Source organism: Colias eurytheme, chromosome 32 (assembly GCF_061535395.1).
Source record: "Colias eurytheme isolate Ceu_HAF_F1 chromosome 32, ilColEury1 Martin Lab GWU primary, whole genome shotgun sequence".
Taxonomy (NCBI): domain Eukaryota; kingdom Metazoa; phylum Arthropoda; class Insecta; order Lepidoptera; family Pieridae; genus Colias; species Colias eurytheme.
Window position 1 is genome coordinate 6,951,321 of NC_143011.1, and position 15,787 is coordinate 6,967,107.

At 40.2% G+C, this 15,787-nt stretch overlaps 1 pseudogene; it reads left to right on the plus strand.

Moving 5' to 3' along the window:
- Positions 1-8,754: 8,754 nt before the first annotated feature.
- On the plus strand, positions 8,755-11,261 carry LOC149895275 (uncharacterized; annotated as a pseudogene).
- Positions 11,262-15,787: the final 4,526 nt, after the last annotated feature.

Below are 15,787 nucleotides of genomic sequence, written 5' to 3' on the forward strand. Positions count from 1 at the left end.
ATTAAGATTATAAATTTTGCATGCAGATGTTAGGTCGTAGCCATCAGCTAAGAAAGGATTTTTATAAATTCTACCCCAAAAGGGATAAAATAGGAGATTCAAATTTGTACCATGAAAATTCATCTTTTCCACGCAGGCGAAGCTGCGGGCAACAGCTAGTCTGTAATAAATCTCATTTCAATAGAAAATGTACAATATGTGCACAATGCATGTCACTTACATGCATGCAGAATGTTCGATATATCCCAAACGGTCAAGGGCGGCTGTGATTCGCCGATCGATGTCATCTCGTCAGATTTAGAACTTTATATTTATGAAGCTGCTAAAAGTGTAAAGCTTTAGTATGCAGAATATTGAGTATTTTACTGATAGATTTTACCTCCATACTTTTATGGATATAATACTTAGGTACTATTTACGAACTAAGCTGCTAAAACTACGAAGCTTTAGTATGCCCTATGCAGTAAGCACATGAGGTTTTCACTGATTGATTTTAACTCAAGATAATTTGATTTTTTTAAGCTTTAATAACTATCATCCACTTACAGTATGATCTAGTACAATAGTATAGAAATAATTTGGAAAATCCAAAAGTGCACGCCTCATAATTTTTTTTTAATAAATATTTATTAATTATTATTTTTGTTTATTTAATAACAATTAAACCACATCGAATCAGACCCTGAAAAATGAAAGGGTTCTATTCCTGAGCATACTCAAGCGTAAGAGAAAAAAAAAGACTCGATTAGTAAAGTATTTCGGTCGCTATCGTGTTAACAAGAAAAAGGATCCGCACATACAGACACACGGACGTCCAAGGCAGAACTTTTTTAAACTGTTTTTTAACTAGTTTAAATAACAAAAATGACATCAAAAATATCATGAACGTTAAAAATAGTGTTTTTTCTTAATATGTGTGTGTATGTATTATCTTACAAGTGCAATGTATGATACATAAAGACATTTTAAGTTTGAAAAATCAGATGTTTTGCGCGAAGTGACAGTAGTACCCACCTCAACGCTTCGCTTATGAGGCGTGCAAAAAAATAAATTATGCAACATATACGATTTAACACAATATTAGGCAAAGGGCTTGTTTCGATGGCTTAGATTAAATTCTTACGAGGATCAAGTCTGGAGAGAAAGCCTCTAATTTAGAGAAATAATATACGGATCTAGCGTTGGTAAGTTGGTCATAAAAATTTGATGTTAACAAGTAAAGTACATAACAATTTACGAGTAAGGACATCATGTTTACATGGGCTTAGTACTCAGTGCTTAGTGCTTGTCGCACCACTTAGTCCCAATATTAATAAGTGAGAGTATTGCACGTAGGAGCTAGTAGACAGTATCACGGACCAACAATTTAATTATCACTTGTCAGTACAGCTTGCCATTAACTAACCGTGTAAACCGGCCATACCAGTATTCTAATTAATTTCTATCACTCGCTGGGTGCAGGCCGCCGGTGACCGGTCGTACTGGAATTCCTTGAGGGAGGCCTTTGTCCAGCAGTGGACGTCCCACGGCTGAAACGAACGAACTCTCTGGATTATACTTTCCCATTCTTAAATATATCTTGATGTAGCTAAACATCTTTCTATTGGAAATTTATTCGATTATCTTATAAATATATCCGATTTTTATACCTGATAACGAGTAAAATGTGAAGAAGATTTTACATTTATAGAGGTATAATATAAAACTTAGTAAGTGATGTACAATTTTTATTCTATTTCTATTCAGAATAAATTGCTCTGAACGGGGACACGTTTAACCGTGGTAGTCGAGATAAATGTGATTTGCTGTCACGGATCAAATGCTGATGTTTATTCGCCTCGCTAAATCACGAACAGAATGAAGGAAAAATCATTAAAACTAAACATGAAAAAATACTCGCATGTTTGTGTTTTTTTATTGAAGTACATCGTACTGTTTTCTTTAGTTTTGATGAAAGATAGAAAACTAGAAAAGTGATACTTTTCTGTGCCAAAAAAGTAATAAGCATTTTATATTTTTTGACAAAGCTCTATAATCTACTATATAAAAATAAGTCGGGTTTATGTTAATATATTATATATAATATACAAAGTTTAATTTATATCTCCTAGTACGCAAACTATTATGCCAGATATCCTCAAAGCAGCGCACAATCGACGATCGATAATTTTTAATGGTGACTAGCAAACCCGGCGAACTCCGTTTCGCCACCTTATGTTTAAATACCACCTTCATAGTTTAAACACCAAACGAAATGTTACATAAGGGGCTGTATGTGAAACATGATTTTCCCGGTTTTCCCGCTTTTCTGTTGAAATGTCTCCTGAATTTTCTTTGCTACAAACCTCACGGAGCCAGAGACCTTTCCAACGAATGCAAAACCGTGGAAATCGGTTCGTGCGTTCTGGAGTTATAGCGTCAGGAAGGAAAACTCGACTTATTTTTATATAGTTGATATAATATCTTAAACAAAGTCGAGTTACATTATTTTAACTCTAATTTTAGAAATAAATCCATGGAGCAATAAAATTAGCAGTATAATATCTGTAAATTGCAGGAAAAAAGATAATCTCTCGCCCTATTTAAGTTTTTCCAGATAATCATTAGCGAAATATTGCTTATTAATTCTATATTTATTTATTTTTTATCCGTTTTCGCAAAATTTGCATATCCACGTTTCGTTTTGTTTCCATGGCGACGCAATTAACGTATCCTCAATACAACATGGCGAAGATCTTGCAAAGATTATCCCTTATTATTACTAGCTTTTAGCTTGCGGTTTTGGTCGCGGATTTACTCGTGTGCAATTCAATTTATTAAGTGGATGAATTGTTACAATATCTGCAGCCTATAAGTGTGCTATAATGCGGCTTTTCAGGACACAACAGAATTTAGTCAGTTCACTATTTCCTGGGAAATGGGAGGCACAACCCGGGGCTTTTTTCCGGGGATCGTTGGGTATGCGTAAACCTATTTTCTACTGTCAAAAAAGCTGTTTGCGATACACGTTTAATTGGCATGGAATTTTCTCATTACTTATTTATTACGAGGATGTCACATTCTTATCATAACAGTAACGGATTAAATAACGAGCAGAAATTTTCCTATTAAACAAATGAAATTTAATTAATTACAATAACAACGGACATTCTAAATTCGGGGCGGAATCTTTTGATGTTTGTCGTTAATTCCGTGGGTTTTCATCCCGTTTGTTTACATGATTATTTTGTTGTTTTAAGTATAGGAAAATTTTGTTATTTGTCCTACTCTCAAGGTTAAAAAACAACCTCCTGCGTGCCTGGTATCCATGCCAGGTAGTGGACAGGATTTTTAAAGATTCCATATTGTTTTCACTTTGAACATTTTGGGAGAGAAAAAAAATCGATATTCGACTTCTTATATATATTCTTTTAAATCAATCTCGGAGCCTGACGTCGACATACACATACAATGTTACATTTGTTTTAATTTTAAATATAATATAATAATTACTGGGTCCAATAAACTAAATTATTTTCGATAACATTATTTTCGTTAGTAGTCTGTAGGTGGCTTTTCTTGTGGGATGTGTTTGACTGACAACTAAAAAGCAAAAATAAAACCTTTCTACAAAAGAGGTAACTAATGCTTTTACCAAATTAGAAAAACATTAAAGGCACCTGCCTCGGCATTTTTTAAATTTAAAGTAATATTATTATTTGTTAGTTATAGGAACGTTAGTGAATCTTAAGTAGAAAACTTTAATTATCATTACAACAGTACGGGTGTAAAATGAAACTTTATAGTTAGTTGTGAAGAGCGGAGCTTATATAATAGAAAAACATCCTATTCTGTCTCTAATTTTAAAATTAAGGAAATCGAAATGTGTATGCTGCTCGCCAGTTCTCTTCGCTTGAACGTGGCTTGACACGCTGCCGCGTGTCTAGATTCAAAAATATTATTCAGCAGTAGACCAGTGGCACACTGATAAGTAATAATGTACTTTATTACAGTATTATTTGCAGCTATTGCACGCCTCATAAGCGAAGCGTTGAGGTGGGTACTACTGTCACTTCGCGCAAAACATCTGATTTTTCAAACTTAAAATGTCTTTATGTATCATACATTGCACTTGTAAGATAATACATACACACACATATTAAGAAAAAACACTATTTTTAACGTTCATGATATTTTTGATGTCATTTTTGTTATTTAAACTAGTTAAAAAACAGTTTAAAAAAGTTCTGTCTTGGACGTCCGTGTGTCTGTATGTGCGGATCCTTTTTCTTGTTAACACGATAGCGACCGAAATACTTTACTAATCGAGTCTTTTTTTTTCTCTTACGCTTGAGTATGCTCAGGAATAGAACCCTTTCATTTTTCAGGGTCTGATTCGATGTGGTTTAATTGTTATTAAATAAACAAAAATAATAATTAATAAATATTTATTAAAAAAAAAATTATGAGGCGTGCACGTTTGGATTTTCCAAATTATTTATATTATATTAAGGAAATTAAGGAAACTATAATGGTGAGTATCATAGCCCGTAGCAGTTGCTACGCAAGTGCTACGAACACTTAACATGATCCAATGCGAACTTTAATTGAACGTAAAATGTAAATGAAAGCATTCAAGTTTGTAGACACGAACAATATATCAGCAAACATAAATAACTTTTAGACATTTAACATACCAATCAACGTATTTCGCAGATCATTTCACGTAGCTAGCATAGTTGTAGCTGTGCTACGTGGCGCTACGAGCAACGGCTACGGAATATTTGCATCAGCCAGCAAAAGGCGCTACGAAATGTCTACATCGCACTGCTAGAGTGTTTCTGCATTTCATAATTGATGGCAAATTTGTGGAAGCGAACAGACACATATGCATTTATTGTATGAGTCTTGTAACGTTAACCATGGTTACAGTCTCTCATCTATCGATATTACCTAAAATTTAAGCAAATAAGACTATGAAAATTAGTTTGTCAGGTAATGAGAATAATAAACACATTGAAGTTCAGTGAATTAATTACAAATTGCAATGAAAATGCAAAATTGTATTGCCCTAGATACTTATTAAAGTTATTAGAAATACAAAACTGATTATACTCAAGCTCGTTACGAGTAAATGCGTGGGTCTAAATCTTCTAAGGATTATTTCGTTATTTTTCTTCACTAATTTTATTGTAAAAACAAAAGATCCTTAAAATGCTCGTAATCGTCTTTAAAAATACGTGAGAATAACTTTGCTATAAGCTGATTAACAAGAAACGGGTTGTTTCTTGGAGAATAATTGCCACTATTATTAGCATTGTTTGTAAAATATTTTACTAAAATAAACGGAAAATTTCTTCGTTGTTGAAATCATCTTCTTATATAATAACTTATTTTTTATTATAAGACTGTTTCAAAAGGTATAATTTCAATTATATGCAAAAGCTCCAAATTTATTAGGTAAAACATACAAGCGAAATAAAAATACATGAAAGTAAATTATGTTAATTTTCATAAAATTATTATTTTTTTTTATCTTCTAATTACAGAAATAAACATCGTGAGGAAACCGGACACGAAACCACGAGGGCAAAACCCACTTGGCGACTTTGGTGGATTAAAGCTTGTACCCTCATGAAGCTTTTGTCTTTGCAGTGAGAAATAACATTGAAGATTGAAGCCGTTGACTGATGTTTAACTGTTTATGAACATTAAGATAACAACAACTGTAAAATTTCTCCTTTATACATTACTAGCTTCCCGCCCGCGGCTTCGCCCGCTTTGTCTAAAACCTAATAAATTGGTAACGCCAATATAATTAAAATAGTAAATGTAGAAATTAAACGTTTATTGTGGTGTGTTCCTTCATCCTTCCCTACATACGAGCACAACCAATCATCGCGTGGCCACTAACCACGTGACACGTCCAATAAGACGTGAACGCGACGTGCTTGTCGCTGCAGTCAGTCGAGTTCGCTCCGTTCCTTCGCGAGGTTCGGGACTCGGCCACCGCCGGAGAGCTTCCACGAGGCTCTCTAGATCATCAGGCATTGTGCCCTTGTAACACCACCGGGGCATCCCGTGCCCCGGCCCTTGGTCGCGCTCACCGCCGCGTGTGTGTTTGTGTGGAGTGTGGGACTGGACGCCGTTCTTGCCCGCCGCGAGCTGGAGGACCCTGACCGCGTGGCGGCGCGTGTGTTCTGGACGCTACTCCCTCCGACGAGGTACGTGCCGTATGATCCTGTCTATCCCTCTTTGCTAACACCACGTAGATCAAAATACAGTCCACTTTCATATCGAGAATATATTTACGTATATTTTTATATTGGCGCGACCATTGAGTGGTACCTTCGACCCGGATAGTAACCATTACCTGATGATTCCACCGCCCTTATTAGGATACTCATTGTGTAGAACCTAATAAGCGATTAGTAGTATCTTCAATGCGAAATACTATTTAATATACCGCATATAATAGAACGACAATGCGTCTTCTACTATTCATATAAAATATATTTTAAACCCGCCCTTATTAGGATACTCATTGTAGGCCCTAATAAGCGATTTAATAGTACATTCATTGTGAAATAACTATAATATACCGCATAGATCGACATTGCGTCATCTATTATTTTTTTGCTTAAAATATATTTTATTCCGCCCGTAACATTAAGTTACGCGTATATTATTATTAAAATAGTTAATTTAAACTATATTCATATCGTTTATCCGCAGTTATAACGCTAAAATCATTATAAATCGAACATATTTCATCATATTTATTTACCCGCTACCCGCACTCGAAATTTATAACGTTATCTAGGTCATTCCGCGATCCGCTGTTATAATCCGACCATATTGAAAATTCATACTCGGTTCATATTACGCTTGCGTCGCTGACCTACTTTATTTAGTCGTATTACTTGTTATTGTAACTTGTATTGTAACATTCTCTGTTTGAATATATACTTTTGTTATTAAAAATGCCGCCTAAGAAAATGACTAAGTTACCTGATAGTGACGCTTCGGATGTTAATGATTCGGAAGATATAAATGATTCGCAGTTATCCATGTTATTAGCTAAACGCGAAATTATATTCGAAATGGTGCAAAGAATTTATGATTTGTCTTTAAACGTTCATAACAACGCCTCGCTTATGGAAAGTTTCCTTGACGAGTCCGCGCAGGTAGAATCATTACGCGATGATTATAAACAGTGTTTAGACGAATACAATACTCGCTTATTATTATTAACACCTACCGCGAAACCTGATTATAAAAGCCTCGTTGCATTCGAGTCTTTATATAGCAGGATTAAAAGAATTAAATCGCAATATTCGCAACCAAGTCCGTCACACGGAGATATTAATAATTTGCATAAAAATAGGCCTAAATTACCGCCTATCGAATTAGTACCATTTTCGGGTGATATTCGCTCATTTCCGCTGTTTCTTTCGAATTTTGAATCAGTTGTTCATAACAATCCCGGCCTTACAGATGCCGAGCGTTTATATTATTTACTAGGTAAATTAACGGGGAAGGCCACAACTGTTATAGCTGGTATAACCCCCTCCGCTGAAAATTATAATTTAATTTTACAAACTTTAAAAGATAAATATGATGATAAACGTATGTTAGTTTCCGCGTATTTAAATCAAATGTTTGATTTTAAACCTTTGCATTCTCCGTCCGCAACAAACTTTGATTTATTTACTGATAACTTTATTAGCGCAGTGCGCGCCTTACAGAATATAAAGTTAGATAATATTACAGATTTAATGATTGTTCATATCGCGTTGAAGAAGTTAGACTCAGATACTGTTCGCGCTTTCGAGACTAAGTTTGGTAGTGAAATGCCTACTTTTGATAACTTAGTTCAATTTATTCAGACTCGTGCGAAGGTATTAGAACGCATTCGTCCTTCCACAAATTCGGGAATAAATAATCCGCCTCGAAAGAATAATAATTATAACCGCAGTTTAAATAATACTTCTTCTGCACCGCCTAAGACGTATCAGTCTTACGTAACAACCGCTGATTCCGCATATAGTTGTCTTTGTACAAATATTACGCATCAACATTTATTTAAATGTTCGAGTTTTCATAAAATGAGTCCGCAGGAACGTTTGAAATACGTAAAGGATAGAAACGCGTGTATAAATTGTCTCAGTATAAAACATCGCGTTTCTAGTTGTTCGTCTAATTTTAATTGCCGCATTTGTAAATTAAAACATCATACGATGTTACATTTGAAACGCGAATCTTCCATTCCCGCGCCTGCGTCTCACCCCCCGCCGCGCAGCACACCGCCGTTGCCTGCGCCGTCCGCGTCGGGCGAGTGCGTCCGCTCCGACATTGCGCTATGTACCACTAGCTATACAGCTGATACTGATAACGCATTTCAATGCAACGCGCCTGCGAATAAACAACATACTATTTTATTATCAACCGCTGAAGTCGTAGCTTATTATTGTAAAGGCGAACGGCTTGTTATTCGCGCGCTTTTAGATTCCGCTTCACAAAGTCACTTCATTACAAATGAATGTTGTGAACGTTTAGGTATTAAACCGCAGAAAACCGAACGTACTATTATTAAGGGGTTCGGTGGTTCAGAAAAAATTATAAATAGTAGTTCCGCAAATATAAAATTTTATTCGCGTCTTGACAACAACATATCTTTTAATATTTCTCCGCTAGTTGTTGATCATGTTACGGATTTACTACCTACCGCTGTTATAGACACTTCTGTCTTATCGCATATTTCGTATTTACCGCTCGCAGATGAGAGTTTTGGTACGCCAAATAAAATCGATTTATTAATCGGTGCTTCTCTGTTCCCTCATCTGCTTCTCCCCGACGTAGTTCATGCATCTCGTGACTCGTCGGCGCCCGCTGCATTGCGCACGGTGTTAGGCTATGTAATAATGGGTTCAGTACCCACCATACCTAACATACATAAATCGCCCTTGACGTGTTGTCACGTTCAAGAGACCGCCGCTATTGACTCATTAGTCAGGCGTTTCTGGGAGCTCGAGGAGCTTCCTACCGCACCGCCCGTTCAACATCCCGATGATGTTGAATGTGAAGAATATTATAAATTAACTACAACCCGCGATCCCGTGAGTGGTAGATATATTGTTTCGCTTCCATTTAAGGATGATTTCTACACTCTCGGTGACTCATTTAATATTGCCCGCAAGCGTTTCATGTGCCTCGAAAGAAAGCTACAGGCTTCACCTAAATTAAGGTTGGCATATGATGACGTCATAAAAGATTATCTAACGAAAAATTATATTTCACCCGCGCCTCCGTATGATCCGCGTGACCCTACACCTATTTATATTATACCGCATCACGCTGTTCTGCGCGAGGATAAATCGTCGACTAAGCTGCGCATGGTTTTAGATGCTAGCATGCCAACTTCTGGAAGCCAGCGTTCGTTGAATGACCTTCTGCATGTTGGGCCGAATTTACAAGGCAATTTGTTTACAATAATTTTAGGTTTTCGTCTCCACGCGATTGCCATGACCGCCGATTGCCGCCAACAGTTTCTGCAGATATTCGTGCGTGAGTTTGATCGTCGTTTTCAATGTTTTTTATATCGTTTCAGCCCGCAGGATCCGCTGCTTCTTTATCAATTTAATCGAGTTTGCTTCGGCATCAAGTCTAGTCCTTATCATGCACTGCGCACGGTAAGACAGCTCGTAGAAGATGACGGCGCGAAATATCCGCTCGCGAGTGGCATTGCGTCTTCCTCGTTGTATATGGATGATATCGCCTTCTCTATTCCCACGGAATGTGAAGCAGTTTCCGCGTCGCAACAGCTCATCGATTTGTTTAAGGGAGCTCAGTGGGATCTAGTTAAGTGGAACAGTAATAGTAAAAACGTGTTAGATAATCTTCCCGCTTCGCACAAACTTTTACCCTCCGCGGTGGAGTTTGATAAGACCGTGCAACATAAATTACTTGGTCTGCATTGGTCTACTGTTGATTATTGTTTTTTATTTTAAAATAACCGCATCCGCCGATGTGATGTGCACTAAGCACTCCATCTTGTCAATTGCCGCCCGTCTGTGGGACATGATGGGCTTCGTTGCTCCCACAGTCGTGTATAACATCCCATCAAATAATTTCTACCATGTTTCTGGTATTGAAAATCCCGCTGATGTTCTTTCGCGTGGCATTATGCCACAAAATCTCGTCTCGCACCCTCTGTGGTTCCACGGACCCCAGTGGGCTCGTTCGGACCCATCTGATTGGCCTCTTAAGAGTCTCGATGGTGAATCTATTGCAGACATTCCCGAACGAAAATTATTAGCGCACACTGTGTGCCCGCCTATAAAGCATTGCGCTTTATACGATACCGCCCTTCGCGTCTCGTCGCGTCGTGTATTTTATATTTATAGGTTCCTTATATTATTAACCCGCCGCGGTGTTATGATGACCGCAGAGGACCTTAATTTCTCTGAGAATAAAATTATTCCCGCCCTGCAAAATAAATATTTTGCAGAGGAGTATTCTAATATACTCTTTTATAAATTTTATTCGCAGGCTCTCAACCGCTTGAGGCCTTTTATTCGCAACAGACTTATCCCCATCGGACGTCTAAGCGATTCCGCCCTGGAATATGCACATAAGCATCCAGTGATATTACCGCGCAATGATCACATAATTATCATGATCATTGATTATTATCATATTAAATATATGAATATTATAACACATTTGTTTCGTGTTATTTTAATTACCGCGCTTTTATTAGCTTTACCCGCGCTGCAAGTCAAATCTGATCACGTCAGTTTGCTTGATAGGCATTCGCTACTGGACAAGTTAGTTCAGTCGTTTTGGAAACGTTGGAGAATGGAATACTTACACGGTTTGCAGGTTAGGCAGAAATGGAATACGCCTTCCACACCTATTACTCTTGGAACGGTCGTGGTTGTAATAAATGATAATACACCGCCCCTAACCTGGCCTTTAGCCGTCGTAGAGAAAGTACATCCTTCAAAGGACGACGTCGCGCGCGTTTGTACAGTTAGAACCGCCAAGGGAACTTACCTTCGCCCGGTCGTTCGTTTATGTCCGCTTCCAAGACAATAGTTATACCGCATTAGTATATTACCGCAGTTAGTTAAGTTTAATTTTAAGTTTTGCACCGCTTTCGTTTATAATTTCTTAGTTATAATACCGCCGTGACTTTAGGAATTTTTTTATACCCCGCTCGCTTTACGCGATCCTAGAGTCATAGAATTTGTTAGTTGTAATACCGCCGTGACTTTAGGAATTTTTTTATACCCCGCTCGCATTACGCGATCCTAGAGTCATAGAATTTGTTAGTTATATTTCCGCCGTGACTTTTAGGATTTTTTATTATCCCGCTCGCATTTTGCGCTCCTAGAGCCATAGAACTTGTTATTTATATTACCGCCGTGGCTCTTAGGACTTTATTAACCCGCGCGCATTATGCGATCCTAGAGTCATAGTTTTTCGCTGTATCTTATGATTGGTTTTAAATGGTGACCCATTTAGGGCGGGTGGATATGGTAACGCCAATATAATTAAAATAGTAAATGTAGAAATTAAACGTTTATTATTTGTGGTGTGTTCCTTCATCCTTCCCTACATACGAGCACAACCAATCATCGCGTGGTCACTAACCACGTGACACGTCCAATAAGACGTGAACGCGACGTGCTTGTCGCTAGTCAGTCGAGTTCGCTCCGTTCCTTCGCGAGGTTCGGGACTCGGCCACCGCCGGAGAGCTTCCACGAGGCTCTCTAGATCATCAGGCATTGTGCCCTTGTAACACCACCGGGGTATCCCGTGCCCCGGCCCCTTGGTCGCGCTCACCGCCGCGTGTGTGTTTGTGTGGAGTGTGGGACTGGACGCCGTTCTTGCCCGCCGCGAGCTGGAGGACCCTGACCGCGTGGCGGCGCGTGTGTTCTGGACGCTACTCCCTCCGACGAGGTACGTGCCGTGTGTATCCTGTCTATCCCTCTTTGCTAACACCACGTAGATCTGAATACAGTCCACTTTCATATCGAGAATATATTTACGTATATTTTTATATTGGCGCGACCATAAATTATATACTAAAACCTTCCTCTTGAATCACTCTATCTATAACAAAAAACCGCATCAAAATCCGTTGCGTAGTTTTAAAGATTTAAGCATACATAGGGACAAAGGGACAGAGAAAGTGACTTTGTTTTATACTATGTAGTGATGAATTGAACACAATAACATGTACATGTTATCTTTTCGACTAGAAACTTTATTAATTCCAATCTTTAAAGTCCATCCATCATTTAAGTTTCTCATTCGCTCCATCAATTTACATTCATTTCGGAAAATATTTTCACATTTACGTCCATTGCAAACGTACTGTGTGTTTGTGAGACTTTTATTGGAAAGCGACAAATATTGTTCATTTGTGTCTGCAATAATGAGCCGGTATTCATGTATTGTTTTTGTGGTTTATGTGATTGACTGCAGTTTATTTTATGTATTTTCTATAAAGGTTTTGGTGTTGCTAATTGGCGTATTATGTTCACTCGTTGCAATACTAGTGAAATAGTACAATAGCAAGATTACAAGATACAAGGCTGCCAGAAAAAACATCTAATTACCTATTATATATTTTTTTTTTTTTTTTTTTTTTAAAGGCACCCACAGGGTGTTCGCGCCACCTCTGGAATATTGTCCAGAGACATTATTTTCATTTTTTTTTTATTTGTTTACAAATACATAATTTTCAGCCACATAATAAATTAAAAATAAAATTATTACTAAATTAAAAATATTACAAATACAAAGTCAAAGATATTAAAATACTGGGTAAATAAAATAAATACTACAAAATTGAAACTATCCTAATACTAATATCACAGAATCACATCACACGCCATTGTTACGCTTATTGACTACTTCTACAATATATTATTTACAATATTTAAAGAAAGTATCCCTACACTTGTCCCCCAGGGCGGAAGGCAGATTCTCACCCGTCATCGCCATGCCCAATTTTTGCTCAATAGCATATCTATTGCTTGCAAAAATCGGGCACTCGAGTAACAGGTGAGGAACCGTCTCCTCTACTCCGGGCTGACATAGACACGACGGATTCTCCTTCAGCTTGAATCTGTTCAAGTAGAAGGCGAATCCGCCGTGACCAGTCAGTACTTGTGTGGTGTGGTGTGTGATGTCTATTTTCCCGACTACCTTGTATGCAGCAGCAGCGCTTGGGAAAAAGAGCTTCGTGACTCCGGCCGTTCCTCCTACATCGTATCTCCTATCCCATTCGCTGATCGTATCCTGTCTCAAAATACGCTTGACGAATGAAACAGGACACAGATCGTAATCCGGTTTCTTCCTCAACCCCAGAGCGGCCTCCTTGGCTAACTCGTCTGCCCTTTCGTTCCCCCTAAGCCCTGCGTGCGCCTTAATCCAAAACAGGGAGACCTCCCGCCTCTGCAATGCAGCATTTCGGAGGGCCGCCCGTGTTTGCACAGCCAGGGGATGACGGGAACTCAGGGTAACCGCCTGGAGCGCCGATCTGGAGTCGCTAAAGACACCGACCTTTGCCGCTCCGCTCTTGCAGGCTATGTCTACTGCTCTTTTGAGCGCTAGGAGCTCAGCCTGATAGACGGTACAATACGGTGGCAACGCAAGCTTAACGGCCTTTGTCTCGGCCTCACCTTTCCATACGGAAAGGGCGGCTCCGACGCGACCCTCAATCTTGCTGCCGTCCGTATAGACCCTGTGGACGTGGCTGTCAACCACGTCGGCATAGGTGTCCTCATCTACCAAGCCGAACCCCAGCTCTACCTGCTCTGCCGGATGTGGGTCCTCAATCGCGGGTGCCATTCGTTCCACCTCCCTGTCCCTCAACACCGCCGGGTGCGACACACCCCTCCCGATCTCATAAAGCCTCGAAGCTTCGAGTATCCTGAGATCAAGAGGGAGAATCCCAGCCAGCAGCATCGCAGAGTTCAGGGAGACAGTCCGATATGCTCTGCAGATCTTCTGGGCAAAACCCCGTTGAACGGTGTTAAGCCTCTTTTGGACCCCCATCTTTTCCGCTGTGGGTGCCCACGCTGCTGATGCATACAAGATAGTCGGTTCTATAACGGCGATATATATGGTCTTAACTACTTGGGGGTTAAGCCCCCAACTTACTCTGGCTGCTCTCGCTAACAACTTGTAGCGGGCGATTGCCTTCTTGCAAACGCTCCCGACATGGTCGTTGAACGTCAGGCCGCCGTCAATAATAAGGCCCAGTATCTTAATATTATCGTAATACTGGATGTCCACACTACCCATTGTAAGTCGTGGCTTGTCATATTTTAGTTTTCGTGTCGAGAGCAGGGCACATGTCTTATGTGGCGCGAATTTCAGCTTATTTTTGACACCCCATTCGTCAATTATTCCTAATATGCGGTTTGCCTTGACCTCTATTTCTAAACCCGTATCTCCATCAAACACTAACACTATGTCGTCGGCAAACGCCTGACAGAACACTTTCATCTCCTCTAACATCCACAGCAGGGGATCCAACAAGAGGTCCCACAGGAGCGGTCCACCTATGGACCCCTGTACGCACCCCTTATTGGTTTCCCTACTCACTTCCACACCTGCATACCTTACATTCACTCCCCTTTCACTCAGGTAGCTGCTAATCACCCGCCTCAAGTTCACCGGACACCCAACTTCGGCCAACCGCACCTTTATGGCTGGCCACCAGGCGCTGTCGAAAGCTCCCTCTATGTCCAGCGAAACCACAACAGAAATCTTCTTCTCCTCCCTCTTATTTCTGATATGGTTCACTAGTCTATAGAGGGCGTCCTCGGTGCTCCTCTGTGGCATGAAACCATACTGATGGGGGCTTATTTTGGGCAGCAAGTAGAACCTGAGTCGGGCGACCAACATCTTTTCGAAGATTTTGCCGAGAACAGGTAAGAGACCGATCGGTCGATAGGCTTTCGGTACCCGGTATGATTCCCTGCCCGGCTTTCTCAGGACCACCACAGTCGCCCACTTCCACTGTTTGGGGAAGTAGGCGACAGTGAGGCACTTGTTCAACAGCGCAAGGAACCACTCCGGGTTACAATCTACAGCGTGCTGGCAGATGTCGGCCGTGAGGCCATCCGCCCCGGGGGCCTTCTTGGGATTGAAGGACCTAACGGCTCCCTTCAACTCCTCCATGATGAAAGGAGGATCGTCCGGACCCATCGGCAGTTCGGTGTCCAAGGACTTCGCCCGCCGGCGCGTCAAACGATGCTCTTCACTTTCACCACTCTCCAGGTCCACGGGGTAGAAGGTCTCCGCCAACAGTTCCGCAGAGCTTCGGGCATTGAGGGTTTCACCGCCCCTCGTAAGGGGCAGATCCTCCACTCTCCCTGTGGCCCTGTTCAGCACCCTGTAGATGCCCTCCCAGACCCCCTCCCTATCCTGTTTCCGGCAAAACTCCTTCCAGCTCTCACATTGCGCATCTTTCACCGCCTTTTCATACTTCTCCTTTTGTTCCAAATACAATCCAACAACGCGGTCTCTGCGTACAGGTGCTGCGTTGCGGATCCTGCGTCTCCTCGTGGCAACTTCCTTTTTCATCTGCGCGAGCTCATCATTCCACCACGACAAGGTGTATTTCTGTGTGTGTTTTTTGGTCGGCATTGTGTCTCTGCATGTGTGTGTGATTGCTTGTGTGTATCTGTCTATTACCTCGTCTATTTGTTGTGTGCTGTGCATTGTGTCTATGTCGTGTGAAGTCAATTGTCCGTCTGACATCAGCTGGGTCAGTTTCTCATGA